Genomic DNA, 7,638 nt, shown 5'->3' on the forward strand with positions numbered 1-7,638 from the left:
CTCTTGATTTCTTTTTAAATTCTTTTTTTTTTTTTTTTCACTTTTTATTTTATCCTTCAGGGGCTGACATTCTTCATTTCACCACCCTTCTCCCAGCCGCATTTCCTTCCCACCTCCCATTTCATTACTCACTTCCATCCTATTAACTCTCTGCCTCCCAGCTTCATTTTTCCCGCCTTGCTTTGCTTTTAAATGATTTTCTAATGTACTCTCTCAAATAAGGAATCAAGATTCATTAGGCTTCTTATTTTAAGTGCTGTCTCTGAAAATGCTGGAAGGTTAGAAGACATTTAAATAAAGAAGTGCTTGAAAAATCCAGTTGCCATGTTAGCTCCAGTAACTAGGAAGCTTTCCCTGGTAATATCCACAAATCTTGCCAAAGCTAAACTTTTGTTCATATAAGAAAACAAACTTCTAACTATTATGATTGTAAAGCTCATCTTTAATCCCAGCCAGAAAGCAGAATATTGCAGAATTGTTTTCTTAAATCTTCAGACAGAGAGCTTCAGTGCCTCTACTGCTACTCAGTAACTTCCCCAACAACCACAACAACCAGACAAAATAAAATGCAACAGTCCCCCTTTCTGCCCACAATATTTTGAGTAGCACCTGTGAAAAGCAGCAGATTTAGGCACTGATACTCTTCACTGATGCTCATATAAGGGTGAGGATTAAAAAACAGAGGGTGAGTATGGAGTCTTACTGGAACACGAATGCTCTTTTCTTTTCTTTTCCCTTGCAGTATTTCATAGGCACCGAGGACATTGGGGCCTGAGAGCCCTGGCCCCCCTCGGGATCCTGTCCCTAATTGGGTGGAACAGTCCCAAAATGGGAACATCAGGTCCTGGTCCCAAGCTGCATGACTGAGGGACAGCATTTGTCTTGGGTTCCTAATATAGGGCAGGGATCCAGCATTTCTATTCACCGTGGAAAAAACATGGAAACAGCAGGTTTCCCTTTGCAGGCTGGCAGGGGTCCAGTCTGCAAGGGGCTGCAGGGAGTGGGGTGCAGGGGGTGCCACGTGCATGTGGCCATGACTACAACCCAGATAATGGTGGAGAGCAGCCCCCCCACCCCAGCTGCCTGCAGGTAAGTGCATATAGGGGGGCAGACTGAGGCCTCCACAGTGAGGAAGGGAGCTGGGCTGGGGGTGCTGCCCAGCCAGGACAGTGCATCAGGGTCAAGGCAGGGAGTGGGACAGAGCCAAATGTGGCTTGTTGTGGGGAGATGCCTCCCTGCCGCTGTGCACACTCCCAGGGAGGAGGGTATGGTGGGGCATGAGTCCCACAGATTTGTGAGTAGGGTGGGGGTGGATGCAGGCTGCCTGCTGCAGGTTTGGGGCTTCTTGCCCTGCTGGCCTCCCCCCAGGAGCCCTGCACCAGCTGTGCCACCATGGCAAGGCACCTGCCTGGCAACAGGTGGCAGTGTGGAGTTGTGCCCCTTGCTGCTGCCTGGCAGGTGGGGGCACCTTGCCATGGTGGTGCAGGGCTCCCATGGGGAGGGCAGTAGGGCAGGGAGGCCCAAGTCCGCAGCGGGCAACCCACATCTGTCTCCACCCCCCATGCACTCTGCTCAGCTCTGCTCTGGCTGTGTACCCCTACCCCATCCCCCTGGAAAAAATAAAAATCAGCACCTATGGATGGAATTGCTAGACAGGATTCAAAGACAGATTCCTGCTGGGAATCTCTATACTCTTCTCCTCCTCCTCCCTCCCCCTAGATGAGACTTGGCTTCTTACCAGGACACCACTGGACAGCAAGGTACCCTACTCTTCCCTTCAGTCTTTGATTTAGTTCAGTGCCTCAGGACATTCAAGCCCCTTGCATAGGATGAATGAAGAAATATATAAGGTTGCATATGGCAGACAAACTTAAATACGAAGCTGGAAGATCAAAATATGATGGAGGAGAATATGAAACTAAAGGAGTGAATGTAGGGAGAAAACGATAAGATGAGATAGAAAGGAAATACGGAATGGAGGATAGTTCAGAAAAAATACATATTATGATGTCTAATGCTAAAGGAATTGTTAGCCATAGGCAGGATTGTCAAACAGTTAAAACAAAAGCAAAGTGATGCAGTATGAAGTTTTTAAACATGTATTACAAAGAAAGATGATTGATGTTTTGTAATAAAACACAATACACAAACAGGAAATACCGTATTCTTCTAATTTATAGAGGTTTGGTTTATGAACAAGGAAGCAGAGTTATTTTCATCCCAGCTAATAAGCTTAAATATCAGGGCTTTTAGTGTATTTTTTTTCTGGAGCAAAAATTACTGCAAGAAATTGCTGAACTGTTTAGCAAGTTATATAGTATTTGATCCTATCTATCTAACTGAACTTTCATACTGTCGGGGTAAAGCAGATGAATATAGGGCAAAAAAGTGAACAAAGCAACATTGTTGAAAATAAAGGTGAGGAAAAAGTAGGTAAGTAAAGGAGAGGAAAGTAGGGATGAGGAAAGTATGAGCATGAAAGACAAGGGATCCATTCTTATTGCTGTCCTAAAAAGAGATCAGCTCATGCTAAAGTAATTTTTCTGTGGGACTCTTCCTTTAACACAGACTCTATGTGCCCACAGGTTTCTAATCTAGCATCATGAATTCAGTCCTATGTTACCTACACTTAGCATTCAGTGGAAGATTTGGTTTATGGAAATGCCGGATTGAACAACTGCTGTATAGACTTAAAGTTTAGTTACTGTTGAAACTTCCACTCATTAACTTCTCCTATATTAAAAATAAAAAATGGAATTGACTGTTATTCCATTAGAAAAATTAGGTAAACATAACATTTCACAATAGAAAGAAAGTATTATTTGGTAAGTAGGACCAACAAATAAAACCTGGGCACCCATAACTTTTTTGCTTTGGGTACATGTTTTCAGCAGCTTCTCAAAATGTATAACTCCCATGCATCCAACAGCAGCAGCTCTTGCAGCTGCCACTGTTACTTCTGCTGCTGTTCATGTGTTAGCTGCTGGTATCCTGGGGTTAACTTGTTTTGCTCTGTCTTCAGATCTGTTGCTATTGAGTGATGAGTTTGCCTAGGCCAAGCAGTTGCAGTTGTTATCACATTGTAGCTTTGAAAGTCATTTTTTTGCCCTAGAAGACTCTGAAGGCCTGTCTCATTTGTATAGGAAGACTTTAGCTGTTCTCCAATTTCTAAAGGAACATTTTAGGTTTTGGCATGTATATCAGTTTGATGTGACATAGAGTAAGGCCCACATTCCTGAGGAGAAAACTTTTACTGTAGAAAATATTGTATGCGAAGCCTGTAGGGGACTGATGCTTTCATGCCTGTGGTGCTTGTCCAAATCTCACCCAGGACAGCAGGAATTAAAAGATAGTAACCATCTCCTGGTTGTTCAGTGAGAAATGGGTTGCCCTCACTCCCAAGCGGATTAGTATTCATGTCACAAAAAACTTTCTTACAATTAGCTTGCAGCCTCAACAAAGCTAAAAACTAAGTGTAGAAGATGACTTTCTTATTTACTATAGACTTTGTCTGTACTCAGAGTCCCCGATCATCCTTTGTGCCAGAGTTTTAAGCTACCTTTGTGTTGCCTCAACCCAGGGGCTGCCAGAAGCTGAGATGGCCCGAGCATGGTTTAAAAGCACTCTGTGACCTACTGTAAATTTCATGGGCTGCGATGGCCTTCAGGGAATCCACCCCAGCAGCTGGCACCCTTTGGAGCGCAGAAGCGCTCTGACTGCTCGTTTCTCTGGCATGGCTTTTGTGGCCAGTCCTTTACTACTCAGGGATTCTCTTATGCTAAAGAATCTCTGAGTAGCTGAATCCACTAGGCTTCCAGCTAACTTGCACTGGTGCAAGTAAAGGACATGGGGGAGTTTAAGAGGGATCCAAGGCCCCTGTTACTTTAAGAGGGGAGAACAGCAGGCTAGAACTGCATTCTGGTAGGGATGGCTGAACTTAGGCCAATTACATTAGAGGAGGAAGCTCAGCTGTGCAAGCTGCAGCAGAGAAAATGAGGCAGCTTATTGAGGTAAAGGGAGTCACCTGGGCTAAGGGAGTGGCATGTGACCAAACTGGGTGGAGCCCAGAGAGATGCATGCTCAGCTCTGAGCTAGAGCAGGAGTTAGGTTCTCTCTTAAGGAGAGGAGCTTGTGCTTGTAGGGAACATAAAAACAGAAACATAGGATGGAGAAGTGTTTGTAATGTGCAGAGACCTAAGGTAGAGCAGATTATGTTAGATGTTGGCAAGTTTATGGTTGTGTTTTGTGGTCAGCTTAACCAGAGGTTTGGGTTGCACCTGGAAGGGTGGGTAGGGGCTAGAGGGGTACCTGGAAGGATATGCTGTAAAAGCAACTTGGTTTGGGGTCAGAGACCTGGAGGGCTGTCGTGGAGCAATACTAGGCTGGCATAGGATCAGGGGCCTACAGGGTTGGTCAAGTTAGGCCAAGGTTAGGAGGGCTAAGGCTAGGTAGTGGTGCTGAAGCCTGGTAAGAGGGGCTGAAGCTGAAGCAGGGGTATGGACACAGGGTAATGGGAGAGCCTTGTTAGGTATAGGTGCCTGACAGGCTAAGTTCAGGCTAAACAAAGCTAGAGGGCACAATGAATAAATCCAGAGTAATCTATGTGAGGCAGCAGTAGGTGGCTGGAGGCCATGATTAGAGAGCTCTTAAGGTGCAATTGGGCCAAGTTGAGTCATGACCAGCATCGTGGAGGCACAGGTGCCAATAGCATAAGCAGTGCTTTTCAGTAAACTGCTGGCATGAGGAGGACTGGGGTGTCCTGTTAAACAGAGCTAAGATGAGAACAAAATCCCAGCAGCTCACTCAAGGACTCCAGGAGACAGTCTCAAAATACAAATTTCCTAAAAATGTGGCAGGAATGGGGGGGGGGGGTACCCTGAGGAGCCAGGGATGGGGATAGGATTAGTTCAACCACCAGGGAGCACCACAGCTGCCTCCAAGCTGTCCTGTTTCAGGGAGACCAGAATCTGGCCCAAGACCGTTAGGAAGGATTCCTAGCGGTTTGGTGCCAGGTCAGCTACAACACTGAGTTGGACCACATAGGAGAGAGAGAGCCCTAACAGTTTCCAGAGTCTACTGCTGTGTCAATTAAACTGCAAAACCCAGTGGTAGGAGCCTAGAAGCCTCTGGAACTGTCTGCATTGGATCTACTAACAGCAGATGTGAATGGGTGGGAAATCACTGGTAAAATTTCCTATTGTAGACAATAGTCCCCTGAGAAAGGAAAGCCCCTGTGTCAGGGCTAAAACAGAATAGCAAGGCTATATGGAAGATAACTGCTCTGCCAGTGCTTATGTTGTACCTGTGCTGTGGATGGAGAAGACGACCTCAACCTCCACATCTGCAAACCTGCCACATTACCCCACAGTATCCTGTTACTGGCATATGCTCCCAGTCCCAACTCTGTATTTCTAAAGAGCCCATATTTAGTTGATTTCTGCTGCCCTGTGGACCCTCTGCTTTCTTGGGTGTGAAGTCACTGTTGTTCCAGGGTTGAGTTCTCCTTGGAGGTTGCACCCCTCCTGAAGTCAAAATGACTGCTACTTTTCACCAGTACTAAATTCAGCATATCTTTTAAATCAAGTATGAATTTTCTCCTATAATATGTTATTTAAAGGTCAGTGATGGATGTGTTGAGCTGGTAATTTGCAAGTCAAAACAACTCTTGTAATAAAGTTAAGTGTTACTGGTATTGTGCTTATAACAATTTTTTTTTTTTTTTTTTGCCACTCATTCTTTACCTATTACAATCAATAATTAGATTGGAAAAGGAACAGATGTCAGCATTCCCTTGTTGCACCTATAAGCTAATACGCATCCATTCATGATGCCAAAATGTGGTTTAACTCAGAAGAGTCTTATCTTCTTTCCATAGCTACCTATCTCCTTTTTGGTGTGCTTTGAGCAGCAGCAAAATATTAGAAAATGGTGATATGTGGCTGATCATTAGCGGCTTCAGAATAAACACAGGCAATTTGTACCACACTTAGTTGTCCCTTTTCAGGATGTCTGGACACTCAGGATCATATCCTCAAATCAAGTTACGATTGGTGCATATTTTGACATTGTCTTTACCATAGTAACAGGCTAGAAATATTTTTTTCAATTTATACAGGCATACCTCGGAGATATTGCAGGTTCGGTTCCAGACCACCGCAATAAAGCGAATATCGCAATAAAGCGAGTCACACGAATTTTTTGGTTTCCCAGTGCATATAAAAGTTATGTTTACACTATACTGTAGTCTATTAAGTGTGCAATAGCATTATGTCTAAAAAAACAATGTACATACCTTAATTAAAAAATACTTTATTGCTAAAAAATGCTAACCATCATCTGAGTCTTCAGCGAGCTGTAATCTTTTTGCTGGTGGAGGGTCTTGCCTCAATTTGTAAAAAACGCAATATCTGCGAAGCGCAATAAAGCGAAGCGCAATAAAATGAGGTATGCCTGTAGTTTTAATTGTGGAAAAGAGCATAGAGTTGGTAAAAGGAAAAAAAAAGTGAACTGCATCACTGTAAACAACTACAGTAGTATTATATGGTTACTACGGCCCTTTCTTGCCTTAAGATGTTGGATTCTGATACTGGTTAGTGGTCTAAAGCAGGGGGCTCTAACTCCCGAGTGGGCAGAGACCAGGCCAGTGGGGGTTGCCCACACCACTGTTGGCCACAGCCACCTGCGCTGCTGCACCACGTGCTTGTGTGCAGTGGCCTCCCACAGCTGCACTTCCGAAGTTCAGTGAGTGACCAGATGGGGAAAGTGTAAGAAAAATGTAGCAAAGGCCCAGAGGCAAGGATTTCTTAGGGTGATTGGTATCTTACCCGACAACTGTGTAGTAAAATTAGGCAAGCTGTTGAACGCAATATACCCTTTGACAAATGAAGACGTCACAAATTCAAAAGCTTGTCTAAACTACTGTGCAGTTGGCCTAATAAAAGATCTTTCTCTCTCAGGTGATGCAAGTCGTTTTTCCTGTCCCCTGCAGCAGCCTCTTCTGCCTTCTGGATGTTGCAAATTAATTCTGGGGCACAACGACCAGCCTGTGCTGCCTGTTCAGGGTTTGGGGTTTTTGCCAGTAACTTGTCCCGAGGTGCTTTACTGGCCTAACCAGCCTTTTGTGTGTGCTAGTGATGATAAACCTGCCCTCGCTACCCCCACGCAGCGCTGCAATTACAGCTCCAGGGCAGGAATACGAGCGGCGTGGCGGGGCGTCCCGTCATGAAAGAGCCCGGCCTGGCTGCACACCCGGGAGGGCTGGCGGCCGCGCGACAGAAACCGAGCGAGCGCGACACAGCCGAGCCACGTGGCGGGCCGACGCGCCCCTCGTTTCTCCTGTGTTTCAGTGCGGACAAGAGGAGGGGGCTTCCAGGAGGCAGAGGCAGGGCCCCTCGGGGAGGAGCGGGTCGGGCAGTCCCGCGGGTGCTCCTCCCCGCCCCGCCCCCCGCGCTTCCTGCTGCTCGCCGAGGCCGCGGGAGAAGGTGGCGGAGGAAGCGGGGGAGCGCGAGCCAGTGGCCCGGAGTGGAGCGGAGGCTGCTGCCACCCCCTGGTCCGCGCAGCAAGGCCGGCTCCGCCGCCCGCACCACCTCCCCCTCCTCCTGCTCCACGGCCCCGCCCCGCCTCGCCCGCCGCCTCCCC

The sequence above is a fragment of the Gavialis gangeticus genome, unplaced genomic scaffold (genome assembly GCF_001723915.1).
Source record: "Gavialis gangeticus isolate Ggan-Ray unplaced genomic scaffold, GavGan_comp1, whole genome shotgun sequence".
NCBI lineage: Eukaryota > Metazoa > Chordata > Crocodylia > Gavialidae > Gavialis > Gavialis gangeticus.